This window comes from Macrotis lagotis, chromosome X, assembly GCF_037893015.1.
Source record: "Macrotis lagotis isolate mMagLag1 chromosome X, bilby.v1.9.chrom.fasta, whole genome shotgun sequence".
NCBI classification, from domain to species: Eukaryota; Metazoa; Chordata; class Mammalia; order Peramelemorphia; family Peramelidae; genus Macrotis; species Macrotis lagotis.
The window spans coordinates 640,756,852-640,782,696 of record NC_133666.1 but is presented as its reverse complement, the minus strand read 5'-3'; the positions used below and the strand labels follow the sequence as shown (position 1 = coordinate 640,782,696).

Genomic DNA, 25,845 nt, shown 5'->3' with positions numbered 1-25,845 from the left:
TTGAGGTAAAAAACACATTAACTTTGATATTTAAAAGATTGTTAGTTACCTTGGAGAGAGTTGTTTCAGTTGAATGATCTAGTCCTAAGTTAGGCAACAGAGAGATAAGAAGAGTGAGAGGAAAACAAATGGTTTTTATAGACTGCTGACAGCTTTCTCAATCCACAAATGAGAGAAATGATATAGGATGATAGAATTAGATAGGAATGGAAGGATAAAATGAGATTTTCTGAAGACTGGGAAGACATGCACCTGAATGTAGGCATGCAGTATACAGTGAGAGATGGAATATAACAGAGAATGAGAGTGACTTAGTGGAAAGTTGCTGGAGAGTATTGCCTACACTTGTATATGTAAAGGGATTTCCCAGAAAGAAATACTTCAATATGTGAGACATTATGTGGGGTGAAGAAGAATAATAAAAGGAGTCATCTGAGTGATATGAAAAGAGGAGGAGGGGAACAGAGTCTGTTCACAATTGCATGTCATCATGTCTACAATAGGATGAATCCATGGCACATTGTAAGCAATTTTCACACTCATCATTATTTAATTCTTATCTTATCTTAGAGCCTTAGAAAATAAATTACCCTTCTGCTAATGTTTGTATATTTAAAATACTGAGAACTATTTTTTTGCAAGGCTTGGGAAGTTAAGTGACTTGCCCAAGGTCACACAGTTAGTTAATTTTTAAATTTCTGAAGCTCGAATTTGAACTCAGGCCCTCCAGACTCCAGGGCTGGTGCTCTCTCTAGTGCTCCACCTAGCTGCCCCTTATACTTAGAACTATTACACAGGTAGATGAGTAACCAGTTTTTGGGTTTTTTAAATGTTACTTTTTAAAAGTTATTTCAATTATGCACAAAATATAGTTTCATCATTCATTTTTTCTTTAAGAGTTTGAGTTCCCTATTTTTCTAGTTCCTTCCCCTCTTTTGCCTCTTCCCCTCTTTTTCCCTTTCCCAATACCTCAAGTAATTGATACAAGTTGTACATTCACAATCATGTTTACCATATTTCTATATTAATCTTGACATATTTTTATAATAGATTAAAAGTATATAGTCACGAATTCTCTTCCATAAGAACACTGAAAGCAGTTTTTGGGAAATCACCAATAGAAAGAATGACAGGTACATTATCCTGAGCCCTTAGTATTTTATTTTCTTCTTCTAGGTATCCATATTTTGAAAACTTCATTCTGCATAACTATGAGGTTCTGAATATTTAGAAAGTTGATGATTTTAAAAAATCCTCTTATATGTTTGTGCTTCAATGTTAGGTCTAGGTGGTTGCAGGTAATGGTGCTTATTGTGATAATTGTCTAGTTAGAATAAACTTTTTTTGTTGTATTATCATAAAAAGAAACAAAAATCAAACAGCTACCAAAACAGTCACTTCAGCATCAACTTGCTTTTGCACAAAGAGTTCCCTTGCTTGGAATATACCCTGACTCTTAAAATCCCTCTCTTTCTTCATAGCTTTAGTCAGGTGCTTCCTCCCATTCTTTGCCTTTACTGATTCTCTCAGTTGACAGAGCTTTCTTCCCCTTGAAATTAGTTTGTGTTATTTTCTATATAACCAGTGAGTCAATAAATATTTATTAAGCATCTACTCAGTATCAAGCACAGGGGTCATTTCTGGGGACACAAAAGAGGCAAAAGACATTCTTTGTAAATTAAGGAATTTATAATCTCATGGGGAAGACAGTTTTGGAATGGTTATGTACAAACAGCTATATATTGAATGAATAGGAAATAAAAGTGGAAGAAAACGAATCAAATGTGATTGGAGAAATATTTCCTGCAGAAGATAGGGATATTTTGGAACTTGAAGGGAGTCAGACAAATATGAAAAAGAGAAAATAAAGAGCCTTCCATGTGGACATTTAGGTTCTTATTAGACAAACTACAGGAGAGGCAGTTTCTCTTTATTTAACTGTGTCATGTTTCATTCCTGACCTCATTCCATTCTCCTAATTGACTTTTATAGTCTGTTGAGGGTGGGCAGCATTTTCTTTACTCTTTTAGTCACTAGAAACTTGACTAAAGCCTTGTACTATGTGATGCAGTAAATGCTCATTTAAGTGAACTGCCTTTGATCAAAGTCAATAATTACTTGAGGACCAGATTATAGATCTCCCCAGTTCTAAGTTCATCTCTCTTTTCACTCCCCCAATGACACTGATAACCTGATTCTTATAGACTTGAGCATTTTTAAGCACCAAGGTAATATCCAATGATAATTAATTATTTGGCAAATGAAGAAGAAGTTCAAGAAGTCCAATGGAAACTCAAAAAACTACCAGTTCTGCCAACAGGACTACCCTCTAGAACTTAAAATTTGGGAAAGGGAGGCAATATTATGTTCTAAAAAGTCCATTAGAATAAAAGTCAGGGTTACAGTTCCAGGTTTGTTATGAACACACTGTGGAACCTTGATTGACTCTCTTTACAGACTTTAGTTTCCTCAAGTGGCATTTGAAAAAGTGGAAAATGTGACATCCAAGGATCCCTTACCTGTGGTTTTTTAAAATTTAACTTCCATTTTAGTTCTGATGCTACAAAAGAAATATACTATGTCTTTTCCTTTATTTCTCTGTTTTTTAAAGTCCTTTAAAGTTTTATGAATAAATGTTCTATGTCTGAGAGCCCTTCCTACCCTCAGATTCTGTTTGGTAAAATTCCTTTTGACTCATCCATTCTATGTTCTCAGTTTCAATGAAATCCTGATATTTTGTATTCATCTAATATTTCATCCTCTATATAGAATGTCTCTTTATTTTTGAATACATGACAGAGATACCAAAGCTTTAAGATGGATTAAGCTTTAAAAGCTACTATCACTTTTAGAATACCCTGAACTTTGAGAATTTTCTAAGTTCCAACACTTTATATTTCTATATGCTATAATCATTTCCAACTCTAATATTTTGTATACCACAATCTTCTTTGCTGTGATGTTCTAAGGTCTATGTTCTAAGAGGCAGTTAGAACAGTAGATAAAATTATGGTTTTTCAGTCAAGAAGTTCTACTAGGTGTGCGACCCTGGATATTAATTAACATCAGGTTGCCTCAGTTTCCACAACTATAGAGTGGGTATAATAATAGCACCTACATCCCAAAGCATGGATTAAATGAGATATCTATTTTAAATAACTTATTACAGTGACTATTATAGTATAGGAACTTAATAAATTTTTTCCTTCCTTCATTGCTTCCTTCCCTACTTCCTCCTTTCCTTTCTTTCTTCCTTCTTCCCCTTGCTCCGTACTTCTGTTTCTTCTCTCCTTCTTTTCATTCCTTTCTTCCATTCTTTCTACTTTTCTTCTTTCTTGAACCCAGACTGTGGGGTTCTATGATCTATGGTTTCGTCCATCACTAGCATTCTAGATTTTATTAAGGTTGCTCTCAGATCTTATATTTTAAGTTCTATATCCTGAGATAGTATTCTGTGTTCTAAGGGCTCTTCCATCACAGCCACTTTATGTGTTTTAGGCTTGGATTCTTTTCAACTCTTTTCAGCTTAGATATTCTATGTTATATTTTCCAAGAACCCTTATATAAGTAGGGGAGAATTGAATTTTTAATATTTCAATGAGATTTAATGAGATTTTTCCATGCATCATATTCTGCAAGATTTCCCTCTTAAAATGAATAGGATTCATTTATTTGAGCATTTGGGAGGTTTATTTTGGACTTTCTCTTCTTTTTAACTTTTAAAGTCCCTTTTAGTCCTCAATTTCTAATATTTTAATGAAACTCATCTACAACATTGTATTGTATTAGATGTTACCCCTTCAAATAAATAGAAAGTATCCTCTACAGATTCACTTACTTGGGCATTTGCTTGATTTGAGTCTTCTATTCTTTTTCCGAGGTATTCAGCTTCATGACTTTCTATAGTTCCCTTCCCAGAGCTGAGATTTTTAGACAAGAAGCCATGCCGAAATGTCAGTTCTTCCAGGAAGGAGACGTCTTGAAACCCTGGCTGAGGTGGCATACATGAGGGTCATCTCTGTCTTCTATGAGGGAAGTATATAGGTCCTTTTCCTATTGACTTAGATTGACTTAGGGGGATTGACTTAGACCCTGGATCTAAATTCCCTTAGGTGCTGTTAGAGACAAACAGCAAGTAATTGTCCATTTTCCACTCTGGCTGCTCAGGGCTCAACTTGTTTTGAAGAGTTTGGCCTAAGTTCAATTTTTTTTTAATAATTCAGTCAGGAATGATGAGAACTTCCTGCATGATTTTTTTTCTTTCAAAATATGAAATCAAGCATGGAACTGAGTGGGGCTTTAGAGTATGGAATTCATTATAAAAATATATAGGGCAGAGGAACCAGGAGAGTTCTTTGAATATGCAAAATAAAATAGTTAACTTGATAGAGAACTTAGAACATTGTGTCAGAAGTTTCTTGAAATGAGTGGTCTTGTTGGAGAATGGGAGCCTTCCTATTTCTCTGCTTCATTATCTCCAGACAGATTATCAGTTTCTGACATTGCCCCACCCCACCTATACTCCTTCTCAGTTACATGAATTCAAAAGACTCAAAATACAAATTCATAGTATCATAGATTTAGGACTTGAAGGGAATTTTGCAGTCATTTAGTCTCACTTCCTTATTTTATAAATTAGGAATCTATCAAAATCATATTAACTAATAAGATGTATAGAGAGGATTTTAACCTATATATTTTGGCCCCAAAGCTAATGTTTTTAAAATTCATATTAGAAAACAGAGAAAAGTAACAATACCATCAGAGAACATCCCTTCAATGAGATTTATACAATTTCTATTATATTATGGGTGGGATGTTTCTGATTTTGTTTTCAATTTTTGCTTTCTTTTCAGTATCTCTACAGCATTGATTTTCTTGACATTTACACTTTTAGCAGATGTCACCAGTTAAAATGGATCTTTTTTACATTGCATGAGGCTTATTATATTTCTACTTTATCTGATGCTGTCAATAGTTCACTTTTTCAGAGTATCAGTTCTTTATCTTCATAATTCTTGTCAACCCAGAGAATAGCTCTAGATGCTTAGAATTGCTCAAGAATCTATCTCCGAATTATTTCCTTTGTCCTGTCATCTCCTTTGCACCTTTTCCCTAATAAATTAATTAATTCATAGATTAATTTTAACAATTTTACCCCTCAATTTTGAGTTCTAATTTATTTTTCTATCTCCCCTCTCCCCTACTCATTTAGAAGGCAAGCTATGTATAATATATGTGTATATATAAATACATATACATAAATATATAATCATTCTACATGTGAGATTATGAAAATTATATTTCCATATTCCTTAATTTGAAAAATGTAAATTAAAGTAAAAAGGTTGCATTTGGAATTCATTACTTCACTTTCTGCAGATGTTTGCAGATAATCTTTTGGAATTTTTGTACAACATGTTGCAGTATTAAAAGTATTGTGTTCAATGATCTCATTGTTCTGCTCAATTCATTCTGACTCTTTTCATAAAGGTATTTCCAAGTTTTTCTGAAACAATCTTCCTTTTCATTTTTAATTGCCCAATAGTGTCCGATCACAAGGATATACCATTATTTACTCAGCTCTTACCCAATTGATTGGAATCCCCTCAATTTCCAATTATTTGTCACGAGAAAAGAAGCTGCTATCAATATTTTTATACAGACAGGTCCCTTCATTTTGCTTTGATCTCTTTGTGACAGAGATCTAATAGTGACATTTCTGAATAAAAGGGTATGTAAAATTGTATAACCCTTTGGTGGGGGGGGGGGGGGGTTGGATCTAGTTTCAAATTGTTCTCCAGAATGGCTAGACAAGTTCACAACTCTACCAAGAGAGATTTAACTTTTCCATATTCCCTCCAGCAGGGTTTTCCCCCTTTTCTTCATATTAATCAAACTCCTAGTTTGGTGGTACCTAGGAGGTGTTTTAAATGTCATTTCAGTAATCAATATTATTTAAAGTATTTTTTCACTCATTTGATTATAGAGAATTTTGATTTCTTCCTTTGAGCACTGACAGAACAAAAATAGCAACAATTTCCTTTGTTTCTAGACCCCTTCCCTCTTCTCCTGGTATAATCTTTTTTGTTGGTGTACAACACTGCATTTATTCATCTGGACCAGAACACTCACAAATACCAAGGCTGGTTTGATGAAAATGTTGGGGAAATAGAAAAGCTGCTAAATGAAAAGCAAGAACTCCACATGGTTTACCAGCAGGGTAGTTCATCCATTTCTAAGAAGGAAACATTTAATTCCATCAAAAGTTAAATATAAGCAAAGTTTAGAGATATGCAGGACTCTTGGCTCAGTAAGAAGGCAGATGAAATTCAATGTTATGCAGACAGTAACAAACCAAATTGCTTTTATGATGCCCTGAAGGCAATTTATGGGCCAAAGACCTGCAGTGCATCTCAACTACTCATTACTAATGGATTTACAATGATTAATGATAGGGACATGATCCCAGAGAGAAGGTTTTCCATAGTTTTCTTAACAGATCATCATCAATCAATGAAGAAGCCATTCACAGTTTACCTCAAGTTGAAGTCAATCAGCTGAAGAAGAGGTTTTGAATGTCATTAGGCTCCTTTCCAGGTAAACCATCTAGTGCTGATTCTGTTCCAGCTGAGATCCTTAAGATGGGAGGATATGAGATGTTGGTCCATGCCTAGTTTTTGCATGCTGTCTTCCAGTTTTCCTAGCAATTTATCAGAGTGATTTCTTATGCCAGAAATTGGAGTCTTTGGCTTTATGAAACAGTTGATTACTATATTCATTTAGCACTTTTCTTTTGTACTTAATTCTTTTGAACCTAATCTATTCCACTCTTCCTTCACTCTATTTCTTAGCCAATGTCAAACAGTTTCAATGACTGATATTAAATAATACAGTTTTTGATATGATTTGTCTAGGCACCTTCCTTTGCAATTTTTTAATTCACCAGATATTCTTGATCTTTTGTTCCTCCAAATTAATTTAGTTACCCTTTTTTTCAGCTCAATAATTTTAATTTTGTAGTTTGGTATGGCACTGAATATTCAATTTAGGTATTTTTAGAATGTTCTTTTCTTTTTTTTGGCTTTGAAAATTGAAATGTTTTATTTACAAGAAACAGATAGTAGTGCAATAGCAGTCAGGTATTTATGATAAATAAGAATATAATTATTTTTTCAACATTTTAGGGAGAAGGGAAGGGAATAACTTTTCATTTAAACCGCTCCTGCAATGCCTCATAAAAATAAAATCAACAATAACGAGCATAGGTAAAATTTGTATCTAAAACATGAATATGACCAGTTGGTGGAATCCAAGTTCAGACATCCCAAAATTACAGGCATAAGTGGAAATATTTTTTCCCAGTTTACAAATTATCAACCTGCCAAGTAACAACCCCAACACTTGTGAATCTGCAAAAGGATCTGCATCTCTAATAAATGGTATGTATATGTTAAATCAAGAACAAGACACTCAATCTTGGAGCACAATGAGATTTGCAAAATCAAAAGTATATTCAATGACAGTTTCCAGAAAACTTGGATCTGGAATTAAACTTTATATTAAGGGGGGAAATTGCTATTACAATGGATACTGACTCCATTCACACCTTAATCCTGAAGGAGGTATGAAATCTCACCAAAGTGCAAACTGACCTAAAATTAAAGTATATCACCAGTGAATGAATACTTGTTGCACTGTCCACTGATTCTGATATACTTTCAATTTGGGCACTATTTTCAGCAAACCTTCTCAAGTTTGAAATCAATTCTTTAAGGCGAACTATTAAATATTTGCCACCATATATCCTTGCAAAGACAACTTCTTACTACTGCACAAAAGCATTATTTTAAAAACCAATCCACACAGTTCAGTTTAATAGTGAAGGCAAATCCTCCTAATCCACTAGACAAATATTGCAAAACAAACTTCTATTTGAACAATGGACAAATTCACTAAGCTATAAGCTTCATGTTAGTTTTAATATTGTTTTGATGGCGGCTATTCTAGGCAACAGTAACCAAGTCACATAGATTAATGAGAGCAAAGCTGAAAATTTGTGAGGATGCATCAGTTCTTTAACTTCTTTCAGTTGTTCGAGGTTGATTTGAATTGTGAATAATGTTGCTGAGCATTACTTCTTCCAAGTTTTGTATTTCAAACTCTAAGGAGTATATGCTACTGCTGCAGCAATATTTTGGGGGTTATCTTCTTTTCTTCTAAAACCAAGTAAAAAAATGGGAGACATTTTCATAAACTAGAAAGTTAATACAACAGGTGGGAGTCACTCTAATCAAATTAGGGACGATTCCTTTGTAAAATCCAAGGATTCTTTCTTTCCTCCACGTTGTCTTGATTACATCAAGTACACCTTTGTAAAAAATGTATTGATCCTGAAGTCGGGCCCTGATTACTTGATATGGGTATGTTGCTGCCACAGCAAATATTGATATGTGTATTATACTTCAATTTCAGCAATTCATATGTCATGAACTGAAGTGCTGCATGTGATGTTCCAATCAGCCCAAGCAGAAATCCCTTGTACAGTCCTCGTACACCTTCAAATTTATATATCTTTACAAATGTATCCACCATTCCTTTGTACTGCCTCTGTTTAGCACTGACAACATCATACTGTAATATAAGTCGAGTCTTTGTTACCCATAATGGATTTGTAAGACAGAGTGTCATGGACCCAGCTTCATCAGCTGAAACAAGGTATTCTGTCTCTTCTAGACGTTCTGCTCTCCCCTCTGTCTTACACGATTTAATGGCATTGTAGCGGCGAAGTGCATCTTCACCAGGTCCAGCGGGTGCAGCGCCAGGTTGGAGAGGACGCCGCCGCTCACGCCAGCCACTAGGTTCTCGTACCGCACGTGCCGGAACACTCAGTACAGGGGCGATGAACCGGCAGTCGACTGGCCCTGGGCACTCATGATGTCGGGGACCGCGGACACCGCGGACAGCATGGAGCCCAGGGCCGCGGAGCCGGGTCTGGATGCCATTGCCGCCACCGCAGCGACTGCCCTGCTGGAGTCGGCGGAAGCGGGCGGGCCGCCTAGAATTTTCATTTCTATTATATTAGCTCCTTTCATGAGCAACTGACCTTTGCTAATATTTTAGATCAGATGTTATTTGTGTGAAAAATGTTTTATAAGTGATCTCATATAGTTTCTGACTTTGTCATTGCAGGTACTCCCAAGTATTTTGTGTTGTCGACAGTTAGTTTATCTTAATTTTTGTTTTTTGTTATTTTATTGAAATTTTATTTTATTTTTCCAATTTAGGGTAGTTTTCAGCATTCAACTATTTGCAAGTTTATGAGTTACACATTTTTCTATCTCCTTCATTTCCTTTGTATTTTTTGCTATCAATTCCCTTGATATACTTGACCGTTTATTGCTCCAGATGAATTTTATTACTTGTTTTCTAGATCTATAAAATAGATTTTTTGAAAGTTGGATTGATATGGTACTGAACAAATAATTTGATTTGGATAGAATTGTCTTTTTCTCTTTTATTAACTCAGCCTAATCATGAGCAGTTAACATTTGTTTATAGCTGACTTTATGTGAAAATGATTTTGTAGTTTTATTCTAATAGTTTCTGGATTTGTCTTGCAAGTCAGCTTCCAAGTATTTTATGTTGTCTACTGTACTATAAATAGTATTATTCTTTTCATCTCTTAAATTTGGGCTTTGTTGTTCATATATAGAAATGATGATGAATTATATGAGTTTATTTTATATCCTGCTTCTTTGCTGAAGTTAAGTGTTTTAAATAAATTTTACTTGATTTTCGAAGGTTCTCTAAGTATACCAACACATCATCTGCAAAGAGTGAAAATATTGTTTCCTCATTGTCAGTTTTAATTTCTTAAATTTCTTTTCCTTCTCTTATGAAAGTAACATTTGCAATGTTATTGAATATTAGTGGTGATAATAGACATCTTTGTTTCACCACTTATCTTTTTGTAAATGCTCCTAATTTATGTCAATTACATATAATGTTTTGTGATGTTTAAAATAGGTATTGCTTATTATTTTAAGGAAAACTCCATTTATTTCTATATTCTTTTGTGTTTCTTAAAAGAAATGAATGTTGTATTTTGTCCAAGGCTTTTTCAGCATCTATTGAGATAATCATCTTATTTCTGTTGCTTTTTTATTGATATGTTCAATTTTGTTTATGCTTTACTCATTTTGAACCATTCCTGCTTACCTGGCATAATCCTACCTGATCATAGTATATTATCCTAGTAATAACTTACTGTAATCTCTTTGCTAAAATTTTATTTAATATTTTTTGCATCAATGTTCATTAGAGAGATTTTTCTATTGTTTTCACTGTCTGTTTTTTACTCCTCCTTGTTTAGATGTCAGTGTCATATTGGTGTCATAAAAGTAATTTGGCAGAACTCCATTTTTTTACAATAGTTTATATAGATATAAATTAATTTTTCCTTAAATATTTGGTAGAATTCACTTGAAACTTCACCTGGGCCTGGTGATATTTTCTTTGGGAGTTTATTGATGGCTTCTTTCTTTTTTTTTTCTCAAATGTGGTTATTTAAGTATTTTATTTCCTCTTCTATTAATCTGGGTAGCTTACATTTTTGTAAATATGCATCCATTTCACTCAGACTGTCAGATATATCGGCACACAACTCCAATTTATCTTTTTTAATTTTCTCCTTTTTTGTAGTGAGTTCACCCTTTTCATTTTTTTTGAAACTGGTACAGTAGAACCTGTGTTTACAAATTTAATTTGTTCCAAGTTTCTGTTTTCATGCAATTTGTTCATATTGCAAAGCAAATTTTCCCATAGGAAATAATGTAAAAGCAGATGATGGGCACCACATTCCCAAAAATGTTCATATAAAAGTAGTTATTTATAATTTTAATTAGATTTTTTTGTCCCTAATGCACCTGAAATACAATAGCAATGATTAGTACACAATACAACTGAAAATAAAATAAATCAACATGCACCTTACCTTTGAGAAGCGTCATAGTTAGCATGAGGGAGATGAGAGGAAGGAGGAATAAGGAGTATTGCTTGGAGGGATAATCTTCTTCCATGAGAATATTGGGCATTTCAGTGTTAGGGGGGTTCTATCTTACGTTACTTTTACTAAAAGTAAGACTAACACTACTGCTTTAATTTAGTTTTCATTTTTTAGAATTACTTTCATGTATTGATGCACTGATTTTTTTTCTTTTCATTTGCTTCTGAATAGGAATCTAACAATGCTTGTTTTTGACAGTTTTTTTTCAGAATGTCACAGAAATATGACATTGCATTATCATTAAAAATAATCATGACTCTCATTGCTGTAACCTTATTTGGGTTATGTTTTTCAACAAAATTTTGCACTTTTCTCCACATCTGATAAAGCTCCCTGATCTCACTTGATGTGAGGGATTTCTCTGAACTCTCAACCTCCTCTTCAAATGTGATACCCTGTACAACCTCTTGCTGCTGCTTTCACATGCATCCATCAGTTCATCTGTCATCAGTTCCTAGCTATGTTTGTCCACCAGCTCTTGAATGTTTTCAGCAGCTACTTCCAGTTCCAATGCCTTGTACAAAGATATGCTTTCATTGACGACTGGCTCCTTTTCAGGAATGAACTCCTCAAAGCTACATTCAAGAATACAGTTGGACCACACTTTTTGCCAAACAGAATTGAGTGTTCTTTTGGTGATTCCATCTCAGGCTTTGTTGATGATCTTGAGGCAGCCAATGATGTTGAAATGGTCCTTTCAAAACTCTCAGAGGATAAGGTTAATTCCTTTGGTCAACTCAAAGCATCACTGAAATAAAGCTTTTGTACAAATCTTCTTAAAATTTAGGATGATCCATTGATACTTGTGCTGGAGTAGCTTGTGTTGGGGGGGCAAGGAATGTGACTTAAATGTACTTGTGCCCAGCATTACAGTTTCTTGTACTGTAATGTACATTCTCTTAAGCATCCTTTCCCCCAAAAAAAGATATGTCTCACTGCAGTTATAAACTTGCTGCATCAGGTAAGTCTCAGAAATCACAAGCTTCTCAAATTCACTGATGAAAGCCTCTGTTGCCTTAGCATTTGAACTTGCTGCTTCACCATCGCGTACAACAGCATAGATACCACTTCTCTTTTTTTTTGAAATTACCAATCTAGTCTTATTTAGTCTTGAAACTATCTTCCTCTGACTGACTTGTGACCAGCTTCTTTGAAACAAGATCAGCATCAATGCCTATGGCTTCTGATAGAAAATGTTCTTGGTTACAGTATAATCTGTTAAATGCTTCTCATTGATCCATATGAGAAGCAACTTTTCAACATCTTGTAGAACACATGGTTATTTCTTTGAGATTCTCATGACCCCTTTCACTGCACCTACCACCTTTATTTAGTACTTTTTCAAAATGGAGCAGATTGCATATTCATATAGGGTATAAATCTGTGAAAGGCTGGTCACACACACACACTACATTCATTCTTCTCAATGATTTCTTTTTTAATTTTCAATGTAATGTTCTCCTTCTATGCATCTTCCTTTTCAATCTTCTTCTTCATTGGGACCATTGCTAGAAATATTGTTTTAGATCATTTCTGTACAATATATCCTGTTTAGTCACTACAATTTATGCAAAGTACTACCATACACATGTAAATATACTTGCAATGGTACTGTTAAAAAACAATGTTGCCTTCATGAAGGGTCAATGCCAAATGAGATTGATTAAGGCAGTATATCTTCATTTGATACATGAAAGCAAAACAAAATACCCTAGTTGAGCATCATGCCTTTGTGAAATGTTCAAAGCCAAACATGATGTTCTTAACTGTAAATTTTTGTTCATTCTGCAAGACAAATTTTGTGAAAATCTTTTCCTCATCACATGAAGTACATGTAAACCAGGTTTTACTGCAATTTGGTTCCTTTTTTAAAAAAAATCAGTTTAATAAGAAATTTATCTATTTTATTGATTTTTTAGAGTTTTTTTCCAAGGCAATGGGGTTAAGTGATTTGCCCAAGATCACACAGCTAGGCAATTACTAAGTGTCTGAGGTCATATTTGAACTCAAGTCCTCCTGACTCCAGGGCAGGTACTCTATCCACTGTGCCACCTAACTGCCCCTTTATTGCTATTCATAACACAAAATCTTTATTTTAACTTTTAGATCAATGATTATTTTGCTTTCAATTTTATTATTTTCTCCTTTAATTTTCAGATTTTCTAAGTTGGTATCTAATTGAGGGTTTTTACTTGTTTTTTTCCTAGGTTTTTTTTATTGCATGCCCAATTCATTGATCTTCTTTTTCTCTATTTTATTTACATAGTATTTAGAGAGATACAAAATTTTTCCATAAACCTGCTTTGGCTGGACCCCATATATTTTGGCATGATTATCTCAGTGTTGTCCTTGTCTTGGATGAAATTGCTGATTATTTCTATGATTTGTTGTTTGACCCACTCATTCTTTAAAATTAGGTTATTTAGTTTCCAATTAATTTTTGGTTGATCTTTCCATGGCTCTTTATTACATGTAATTTCTATTGTCTCATGATCTGAAAAGCATGCATTTAATATGTCAAACTTTCTGCATCTGATTGTAGAGATTTTTATACCTTACTACATGATCAATTTTGGTATAGGTGCTATGTACTGCAGAGAAAAAGATATATTCCTTTCTATCCCTATGCATTTATCTCCAGATTCTTTCATATTTAGTTTTCTAAGATTCTATTCACCTTCTTAATTTCTGTTTACTTTGTTTTGTTTTGTTTTTTGGCAAGGCTATTGGGTTAAGTGACTTGCCTGAGATCACACAGCTAAGTATTAAGTGTCGAAGGTCAAATTTGAACTTAGGTCCTCTTGACTCGATGGCGGGTACTCTATCCACTGCACGACCTACCTGTCCCAATTTCCTTTTTTTAATTTTGTAGTTAGATTTATATAATTCTAAGAGTTTGATGATGCCCCCCCCCCCCGGCTGGTATCGTTGTTGTCTAAGTCTTCCTGTGTTTTGTTTATTTTATACTCTAAGAATTTGGATGATAAACTACTAGGTTCATATATATTTAATAAAGATATTGCTTCATTGCCTATGGTGCCTTTTGAGAAGATGTGGTTTTCTTCTTCATCCATTTTAATGGCATTTATTTTTGCTTTTGCTTTGTCTGAGATCAAGTTTGCTACCCCTCATTTATTTTGCTTCCACTGTAACATAATAAATTTTGCTCCAGCCTTTTAACTTTACCCTTTGTGCATCTCTGCTTCAAATTTGAGATACAGACTATATCTCAGCATACTGTAAGATTCTGGTTATTAACTTATTCTGTTATCTGTTCCCATTTTATGAGAAAATTCATTCCATTCACTAACACTGTATTTCCCTCCATGTTGTCTTTCCCATTTATTCTTTTCTCTTTCATTTTCTGCTAGCATTCCTCTGCAATGTTTTGCTCCCTTTCCCTATTAACTTTTCTTTTTAATTTTAACCTTAACTTTTACATTTTCCTTTTCCTTCTCTTTTATCAGTCCCTTCTCCCATTTTTCTTCCTTTTCCCCACACCCCTTACTATTTCACTATATGGGAGGATTGATTTTTAAACCCATTTAGGAATGTTTGTGACTCCCTCTTTTGAGAGTAGAATTTACTAAATGTTTCAACTTTGCCTACTTTCACTTTACTATAATAGGTGTTTTTGCCTCTTTTTTGCTGTAATTTATCCTCCTTTGTCTAGCCTTTCCCCAATATAATCCTTCTTTTCCAATATTTATCATTTTAACTTTGTCTTTTACCTACAATCCATCTTTCAAAATATAGTCCTTTAATCTGTCCTTTTCAAAGAATATTTCTCAAGGACTGATTGATTGATTGACAAGTTGATAAACAACATTGCTTCATAGTAATTGCCTAAGTACATTCCCCTCTTCTGTCTCATTAGAACTACACCCCAAGATTCATAAATAATATTAAATTATAGTCAGTTTATACCACACTCCCTTTACAAGTACCCTTCACAGCCACACTATCATCATGATCCAAAGCATCAGGCAAGGGCAAATCATATCCTGAATCATTTATAACACACTCATCTCTAAGCACAGTCTCCAATTGTAACCAGAGCATTGGGCAAAGCAATGTCGCTTCTTTATCTATTCTTGACCAGTCCCTCTCAGTACCATCTCTCCCTCTGTCTCTATAGCATTCAAACTATAACACTATTATCCTTGTTAACTAAAATCTGGAATAAGGCAAGATCATTTAATGATCTATTTGTGTACAACAATTCTAAGTATACTCTTTCCCTCTATACCTATTGTACTACCTCTCTCTCTAACTAAAACATCTAGGAGGGTAATATCATTTCATGATTTCATTATATACAGATGCCCCCAATACTCTCCCTCCCTCTGTCCAAGCAGAAAATGAACCTTCATAATCAACATTGATTCATTAAAAATTTTTTACCCATATCCTCTAAATTCAATCCCTTCAACTATATTGAATGCTCATTAGTTTAGGTATTAGCTAAAGGTTGCCCTATATTCTTATCTTCTTTACTAAATGTGTTTCTTTTGGCTATCTTAAAAGAAATACAATTCTAAAGTATTACAAGTGCCATCTTCCCTTGTACAAATCTTTAGTTTAATGTCAGCCCCCACTTTCATTTTGCCTTTTTATGCGAATCTTGAGTCTTGTCATTGATGATTGAGTTTTCTATTCAGTTCTGGCCTTTTTATTAGAAAATTTTGGGAGCCTACAATTCATTGTAAATCCGCCTTTCTGGAGAGTGGAGTCAAGAAGGGGGCAGGAGTACATTTTTCTCCTAGGTGTTCTCTCCAAAATATTTCAAAATGATGAGTCTAAATAAATTTTTAAGAGACAAAAACACAGAAAGATCCAGTGAGGCAATTCTCCAGACCAAGGTAACCTGGAAATTTTGGGGAAGACTCTGTTCTGTGGGGTTGGAGGAACAGCAGCACACCAGAGCCAAAGAACTTCAACCTCCCAGAAACATCCCCAGAATACCTGGGAGGTCTGGTTCCTAGGAGCAGAAGCAGTTTCTTGATCTGCACCCCAGGGAGCACTAAGCACAACTTGGAAGATCAGCAGGGAGACCTCTGCCAGGGAGAGGGTGAAGCCCAGGCAAGTGTGGCTGTCTGAGATCCTCAGCACAGCCCAGATCCCAGGAAATGGAAGTAGGCCTAGAGAGCCTCACAGCAGCTGTGCCCTGAGTGCTCAGCCCATGGAAGGTAAGGGAGTGGAGGGAGATTGCCAAAGTCTGTACTCTGTCTCTGGGACAGGACTCTGGGGCTTTGATCACATTGAGACCCTGGTCTCAGTCTGGGTTCCTCATAGAACAGGGACCCCACTCACAGTCCTGGGACAGAGAGTTGAGCTAGTAGTTGTTCAAAAGACCAGGTGAGCAGTCAGAGCCTCACATACTGAGGTTCTTGTGGGGGTATCCCAGTAACACTCAAAAGATCAGGAAGCTCCCCCAAAACAGGTACAGGCTTGGGAAATGAATAAACAGAATAAAAGGAACCTTACCATAGAAAATTACTTTGTTCTCATAGAGGATCAAAATACTCAAACTGAAGATGAGGAAGTCCAAGCTTCTGCATCTAAAGACTCCAAGAAATATAGAAGTTGGGATCAAGCTATCACAGAGCTCAAAAGAGATTTTGAAAATCAAGCCAGGGAGATAGAAGAAAAATTGGAAAAAGAAATGAGACAAATGCAGGAAAAACATGAAAATGAAATCTACAGCTTAGTCAGAAAGATCCAAAAAAATGCTGAAGAAAATAACATGTTAAAAACCAGTTTAGGTCAAATGGATAAAACAGTTAAAAAAAGTTATTGAAGAAAAGAACTTTAAAAAGCAGAACTGCCCAGATGGAAAAGTAGTTAAGAAAGCTCTCTGAGGGAAGAAAATCTTTCACATGTAGAATGGAGCTGAAGTAAGCTGATGACTTTGCAAGAAATAAATACATTATGTTTCAATGCCAAAAGAATGAAAAACTAGAAGAAAATGTGAAAAATCTCATTGAAAAAACAACTGATCTTGTGAAGAGATCTAGGAAAGATAATTTAAAAATTAGTGGGGACTTCCAGCCAAGATGGCACTGTGTTAAAGTCTCCTGATCTTCCCTCATAAATAATATGAAACAAATCTCTTAATAGAAATCTGATTGACACAACCCAGAAAGAGAAGCTAGGAGAATATCTACCTCAAAATTTCTCTTTGGGGATCATGGATGAACCTGGGCACAGAGGGTGGACTCTGCTTGGGAGCACAGGACAGGGTTGGAGCCTGGGAGCCTGAGAGGGGGACTGGCCTGATCTGTTGCAGGGGCAGGGGCCAACTGGGGAGCAGAGGCATTCATAGGGACACTGACTGTCTGGAGGTTTTTGACAGGGCTGGATCCTGAGTTCCAGTGTGGGAATGTTGCTGACATCGATCCCTGGGGTCTTCTGGTCTGGTCCGGAGGAACTCAGAGTCCATACCTTCATTTCAGCTGAGGTCTTTTCCCAGAACAAACACCATCACAGCCCAGCTCTGCCCCAGGATCAGGTGTGAGCAACAAAGTTCCCTCAACTGTGAATAGGGAGTGAAATTACCTTTCCCTAGGGCAAAGACCACCATTATTCAAACACAAAAGTTTTCAACAGCTTTAACCACCCCCTCCAGGCCAAGGGAGAGGACCTCAAATCAAGGTGACAGACACTCCAGAAAAAGCAACCAGTGCCCCCTGCTGGCTGGCCCACGGGGAGTTACTAAACCCAGTGAGTAAAGCCTCTAGGGTTTTCAATATCAAACCTCTGTGAACCAGCCCCTCTCCAATAAAGGGTCTTAGGAAAATGAAGAAAGGTCAGCTGAAAGGAGGGTCCATAGAAAATTCCTTGAAGAAAAACACCCTAACAAAGAAAGACCTAGAACCTCTGAGAAGAATATGATCTGGTCTCCAGCACAGAAAGACTTCCTTGAAGAAATCAGGAAGGAGTTTAAAATCAATTGGAAAATTTGAGAGAGAAAATTTACACCTTGCAACAAGAACACAAATCCTTGGAAAATGCAATTGGATAAATACAAAAAAAGAATAATTCTCTCAGATCCTCAGGCAAATGCAAAAAGGAACATAATTCTCTCAAAACCTTATTTGGTTAAATGGAATACTCTTACAAAAATAGAATGGACCAATTGGTAAAGGAGTTGCAAAATGTAAAAGAAGAAAATTCTCTGAAAAAAAAGAATGGAGTCTTTGGAAACTAATGATTTCATGAGATAGCAAGAGACAGTTAGACAAAATGAAAAGATAAAAAAAACAGAAGAAAATGTAAAATACCTCATCAGTAAAATGACTGCTCTCAAGAATAGATCAAGACAGGACAATATGAGGATTATTGTTCTTCCTTAAAACACTGAAGAGAAAAAAATCCTGTACTTAATATTACAGAATTTAGTGATGGAAAACTGCCATGATACCATGGAACCAGAGGAAAAAAATAGTTATCCCCATCCGGAAAGAGATCCTAAAATGAAAACACAAAGAATTTTCTGGCCAACTGTCCAGATACTATCAGAACTATCAGAACAAAAGACAAAATCCAACAAGCAGCCAGAAAAAAACAATTTAGATATCACGGAACCACAGTAAGAAACATGCAAAACTTGGCTGCATCAACATTAAGAGAGCAAATGGCCTGGCATAAGATATTCTGAAGAGCAAGGGAGCTTGGAAAGCAGCCAAGAATCCACTACCCAACAAAGCTGAGCCTTGTCTTCCAGGGAAAAAGATGGACATTTAATGAAATGGGAGACTTCCAACATTTCCTGATGAAAAGACAGAGCTAAATAGAAAATTTGGACATCAAACAGGAGGCTCAAAAGATGCACGAAAAGGTTTAAAAAAATGGTTAAAGGGGGAAAAAAAAATAACTGCTATCCAATAACATGAAACTGGCTATATGACCACCTGGGAAAAACACTCTGATAACTCTCAAGAATTGTAACTCTATTAGAGAGAATATACATATCCAGAAGTGATGTACACTTAGGACTTTTCTGTGAGTACTAGAATGATATAGAACAATGCCTCCTTAAAAAGGGGGTCAGCAAGAAGACATGAGGATGGAGGAGATTGAATGGGGTAAATCTCATTACATTAAGAGGTACAAAAGTTCTAATGAAGGCAATTATATGGGGATATAAAGGAATATACTTTTTTTCACCTGCAGTACATGGCACTTAGACAAAAATTGACCATGCACTAGGGCATAAAAACCTAAAGATCATTTGTGAAAAATAAGAAATAGTGACTATATCATTCTCAGATCATAATACAATAAAAACCATATGCAATATTGGGCCAGGGAGATATAGACTCAAAACTATCGGAAACTAAATAACCTCATTTCAAAATGTGAGAGGATCAAACAACAAAGTATAGAAAGAATTAATTATTTCATCCTAGATTATGACAATAATGATAAAACATGCCAAATCCCATGGAATTCACTCAAGGTGACTATTGGGGGATATATTATATCTTTAAATGCTTACATGAATGCATTAGAGAAAGAGGAAATCAATGAACTAAATATGCAAATAAAATAATTAGAGAAAGAACAAATTAAAAGCCCGCAAATAAATACTAAATTAGAAATTCTACAAATTAAAGGAGAAATAAATAAAATCACAAACAAGAAAACTATTGAAGTAATAAACAAAACCAAGATTTGGTTTTTATGAATAAACCAGGGGGCATCTAGGTGACACAGGGGCGTAGCTAGTTGGCACAGGGGGCAGCTAGGCAGTACAGTGGATAGAGCACTGACTCTGGAGTCAGGAGTACCTGAGTCCAAATCTGGCTTCAGACACTTAATAATTACCTAGCTGTGTGGCCTTAGGCAAGCTACTTAAACCCATTTGCCTTGCAAAAAACCCTGAAAAAAGCCAATAAAATTGATAATGCTCTGGTCAATTTGGTTAAATAAATGAAAGAAGAAAAGGAAATAGCTGGTATCATAAATGAAAAAGGTGAACTCACCACCAATGAGGTGGAAATTAAAGCAATAATTCAGAATTATTTTGCCCAACTCTATGCCAATAAATTTGATAATCTAAATGAAATGGATGAATATTTACAAAAATATAAGTTGTACAGATTAAATGAAGAGGAAATTAAAAACCTAAATGATCCTATCTCAGAAAAGTAAACTCAATAAGCCATTATTGCACTCTCTAAGGAAAAAAAAACTCCAGGGCCAGATAGATTCACAAGTGAATTCTATCAAACATTTAAGGAACAATTGGTTCCAGTTCTGTATAAGCTCTTTGGAAAAATAGGTGAAGATGGAACTCTACCTAACTCTTTCTATAACACCAATATGGTGCTGATACCTATACCAGGTAGAGTTAAAACAGAGAAAGAAAATTATAGACCTATTCCATGATGAATATAGATGCAAAAATCTTAAATAAAATCTTAGCAAAAATGATTACAAGTTATCACTAGGGTAATACATTATGAACAAGCAGGATTTATCCCAAGAATGCAGGGTTGGTTCAATATTTGGAAAACTGTCATTATAATTAATTATATCAATAACAAAGTTATCAGAAATCTTATAATTATATCAATAGATGGTGACAAAATACAGCACCCATTCTCAATAAAAACACTAGAGAGTATAGGAATAAATGGATCATTCCTCAGAATAATAAACAGTATCCATCTGAAACTATCAACAAGCATTATATGCAATGGGGATAGGCTAGAGGCATTCCCAATAATATCAGGGTTGAAACAAGGATGCCCATTATCACCACTACTATTCAATATTATATTAGAAATATTAGCCTCGGCAATAAGAGAAGAAAAAAACAATTGAAGGAATTAGAATTTGGAAGAGAAAAAACTCTCATTCTTTGCAGATGACATAATGGTATACCTAGAACATCCCAAAAAATCATCTAAAAAACTGCTAGAAATAATTAGCAACTTTGGTAAAGTTGTAGGTTATAAAATAAAGCCTCATTATTCCTCAACATTTCTATATATGACTAGAAAGATGCAAAAGAAAGAGGTAAAAAACAAAATCCCATTCAAAGTAGCCTCAGACAATATAAAATACCTAGGGGTCTATCTGTCAAGGAAGACTCAAAAACTTTTTTAAAACAATTACAAAGCCCTTCTCACACAAATGAAATAAGATTTAAATAACTGAGCAAACATCAACTGCTCATGGATAGGTTGAGCTAATATGAGAAAAATGACAATTCTACCAAAACTAAACTACCTGTTTAGTGCCATAACAATAAAAATTCAAAAAAATTATATTGAGTTAGACAAATTTGTAAATAAACTCAGATAGTGAAATAAAAAGTCAAGAATCTTTAGGGATTCAATGAAAAAAAGTGCAAAAGAAGGTGGCTTAGTCTTACCAGATCTAAAATTATATTATAAAGCATCAGTTTTCAAAGCTATTTCATATTGGCTAAGAAATAGAGTACTGGGTCAGTGGAATAGATTAGGTACAAAAGAGATAGTAGGAAATAATTATAGTAATCGGCTGTTTGATAAACCCAAAGAGTCTGACTATCAGGATAAAAATTCTTTCCTCAATAAAAACTGTTGGGAAAATTGGAAGATAGTATGGACAAAAGATAGATTAGACCAACACCTCACACTCTATACCAAGATAAGAGCAAAATGGATGCAGGATCTAGATATAAAAAAAATCTATATTATAAGCAAGCTATAAGATCAAAGAGTAGTTTGCTTGTAATATTAATGGAAAGGGAAGCTGTTTGTGACCAAGGCAGAGATAGAGAACATCATTAAAAACAAACTAGATAATTTTGATTACACTAAATTAAAAAGCTTTTCCTCAGATAAAACATATGTAAACAAGATAAAAAATGTAGTAAACTGGGAAACAATTTTTACTTCTAGTATTTCTGACAAAGGACTCATTTCTAAAATATATAGGGAACTGAGTCTGCTTTTCAAAAAAAACAAACAAACAAACCATTCTCCAAATGACAAATGTTCAAAGGATATGCAAAGACAGTTCACAGCTGAGGAAACACAACCGATCCATAGTCATATGAAAAGTTGCTCTAAATCATTACTTATTAGAGAAATTCAAATTAAAGCATCTATGAGGTAAGATCTCGCACCTCTCAGATTGGCCAATATCACTGGAAAGGCCATTAATAAAACCAGAGAGAATTTCTATTCTGCCATACCCATAGGAGAAAATGCGGGTTGCTTTCCACCTACTCACTAGGGCTGCAAAAAGTCCCATAACTAGAGCAGAACAATCAAAGAGCATATGGAATCCATCTGATATTAGACCTAGGCTATTGGTCAGTACTCCATAGAATAATTCCACAAAGGTAAAAACCAGATTTAGGCACGAGAAGTAAAAGATATGTGTAGAATCACTCTCTTCAAGTATTTGTTTCACTGATTCTTTAATAAACCTGGGTACTGACTGAGAGCTATGTTGTAAAGCATCACCCATGAAGTTATATAGAGGAGTTCCTTCAGGAGAATAGCCAACAAGTGTACCCTTCTGTCCTCTCTTAGAGGGAGAAGCTAGGATGTTAGCAGACAAAATGAAGAATATAGCACTCACTACCACTCCTCCAGAAAGGACATGTTCAGTACTCTCTTGATGTGCTGGTTTATTCATAGCTCGAAGTTGGTCTGTTATTGGATGGGTCCAAAAATTTCCAAAAAGCAGAGCACTAATACAAATCAGAAAAGATCCATAGCGGGCACTTTTGGGAGCTTCCATTTTGACCGAACAGATAGAATCCACATAGAAATCCAGGACCACAACAAAAAAGATAACTGTTGTGAAAGGCATGATGAGAGAAGACTAAGATTCTACTGTACTCTCAGTTGTCACAGAAAGAATGATGACCCGTGGGCTCAAAAGAAGCACAGAAACAAGATGGGATAATGCTTGAAGAGGTTTGCCTCCACCCACATCTGGAGAGAGCTTTCTGGAAGCTGTATGAAAACCAACTTTACAACACAAGGCCAACACGAGCAATAATACTCCACCCTTGTGGTCTGCAACACCTAAAAAAGCAATGACTGTGTAAAGCATATGTGTCAGAGCACTGTCATGATGTCCTTCAGGATATTCAGCAATTTTAGCCATGAGATCATCGTTATCAAAAAACAGCAAACAGATCACAGCAATGATGAAAAAAGCAGCTCCTCTTGTCTTTGCTGGTCCTCCTCCAGAACTAGTGAACAAAACATTTAGTAGCGAGATGACAACAATATCACTGTGTTCAAAGAGCAGCAAAGCCCTTAATGGTCCACAAAGAGTAAGGCCAAAAAACCATAAAAGCGAAATGATACACCCAGCAACAGCATGTTTAATATTTTGATCCACTGATGTTTTGTAATAGTTTTCCCAGAAGAAAATGGCTTTTGAAACAGAACCATGAAAAATGCACACCCAAGTTTTAATATAAAGATGAACTGTACAATGTGAACTACTTTTAAGAGATCATATGGTTCAAAAAGTCCCAAAGCCTTGAGAAACTTAGTGAAACATAACAATACAATATATTTAGCAAATCACGCCCTGAGCACGTCCACCGGCCCGAGGCTGCCGCCACCCGCCAGCGCGTGGCTGCTGTACTTGTCCTCCATCCCGCGCGTCTCAGGGGCCGCCGCAGCCGCCGGTCCGGCCGCAGCCTCTCCGCATCTCCCGCTGTGGCCGAGCTGGCCCTTCACTGGCGCATGTCCGCGGGCGGCCGCCTCGCAGGCTGTCCCCGGGCGTGGCCAGGCCGCGGGAGGCGGCGGCTCCGGCCCCTCTTTGCCTTTTTTAATAGTTCTCTAATGCAATGGTCAATTTGTAATGCGATAACTAATTTTTCTTAAGTGTTGATTAGTTTACAGGTATCTCATTTTGTTTAATATCAAATATCTATTAGGAGGGCATGCCCTTAATCAGATCTGGTTATAAACACTTTGTATACCTTGATCTCTAGATTTCTCTCCCTTTCTTGTGATTTTCCTTAGTATCTGCTCTGAGAATGTCCTCATTACTCCACTGAATTTTGTGAGTTTTAATGATAACGTTAAAAGATACTCATTAAGCGTTGTCATAAATTTAATCTGCTTTGATAAGTATATTGTGACTATAGTGGCCTTGGTGGTATAGTAGATGAAACAATGGTTAGATTTCAGAGCCTGGAATGTGAAAAAAAATTGAACTTGAACTCTATCCCAGACACTGTTTAACTGTATGACTGGGTGCAACTCACTTATTCTTGTTTCTTCAGTTTTCTCAGTTGTAAATTTGACAAAATCATAGCAACTATCCCACCGTGTTGTGAGGATTAAATGAACATAAATGACATCTTGCAAACCCTTGAAAGTTGCATAAATGTAGTTTTTCTTTTCTTCCTCTTGTTTTCTTCATGGTTATTTTCTCCTTGTTCTTATTCTATTTATTCTTGCTTTTCTGATTTTTCGGCTCATTATTCTTGTCCTTCTTCTTCATTTTATTGCTTTTCTTCTTGTGTGTCTTGTGCTTATTCTTCTTATTCTTCATAATCTTCTTGATCTTCCCCTTTTTTATTCTTTCTTGCTCTTCCTATTACTCTTATTCTAGGGATATGGGGATATAGGGATATGGAGAAAAAAAGAGTAGGTCACAGATATGAGTCCTGCTTTTGTTACATTTTGGGTATGTTATCCCAGGAAGACCCTTTAATCTCTCAGCTCCCTAGGCAATTCTCTAAAATTTCAAGTTTCTGAATGCTGTTGACCTACTTTGGAAGAGGAACCTCTCTCATCTAATTCTTTTTTGTTTAGTGATTTTTCAAGCACATGAGACTCTTCATGACTTCTTTTGGAATTTTCTTGGCTAATATACTAGAGTGGTTTGTTATTTTATGCTTCAGCGCACTTTATAGAAGAAGAAACTGAGGCAAATAGGGTAAAGTGCTTTCTAAGGTCTTATTATTATTAAGTGTCTGAGACTAAATTTGAACTCAGGCTTCCTAAAATCAGGCTGAGCCTTCTACTCATGCACTGTTTCACCAAATGGCCCACCAGGAATTCTTTGAATTCATTAAATAATATTTTGTTAATATTTCTTTGACTATTTATGTAAGGTGAGTCAAGTAAAATAGCATGGCAAAACTAGGCATAAACTCACATTTCATACCTTATACAAAAATAATGTCAAAATGGCTACAAGATTTAGACATAAAGGGTGATACCATTTTCCAAATAAGAGAACAAGAAATAGTTTATTGGATAGATGAAAAGGGGACAAATTTATATCCAAACAAGAATTAGGGGAAAGTATAAGTAGCAAAATGGATGATTATGGCTATATTGAATTAAAATTAATTTTTGCACTAATATAATCTGTGCAGTCAAGATTAGAAGGAAGAAAGAAATCTGGGAAACAATTTTCATAGCCAGCATTCCTGAAAAATGACTCATTTCTAAAACATATGGAGAAACAAATGAAAATTTACAAAATTGCAAGTCATTCCCCAGTTGATAAGTGGTCAAAGGATATGACCAGCTAGCTTTCAAATGAAGAAATAAAAGATATTTGTATATATATATATATATATTATATATATATATATATATAATATATATATATATATATTCAAATGAAAAAAAATGTTCCAAATCACTATTGATTAGAGAAATTCAAATTAAAACAGGTAGGAGGTACAACCTCACACCTATCAGATTAACTATATCAACAAAAATGTGAAATCATCAATATTGGAGAATATGTGAGAAGATTGGGACACCAATGTATTGTTGGTAGAGTTG

The 25,845-nt window shown here is 35.2% G+C and overlaps 2 pseudogenes; both read right to left on the bottom strand.

The window, feature by feature from the left end:
* Positions 1–8,219: 8,219 nt before the first annotated feature.
* LOC141499527 (solute carrier family 25 member 32 pseudogene) lies at positions 8,220–8,936 on the bottom strand (annotated as a pseudogene).
* Positions 8,937–11,522: 2,586 nt separating this feature from the next.
* LOC141499526 (proton-coupled zinc antiporter SLC30A5 pseudogene) lies at positions 11,523–23,688 on the bottom strand (annotated as a pseudogene).
* Between the last annotated feature and the right edge of the window lie 2,157 nt (positions 23,689–25,845).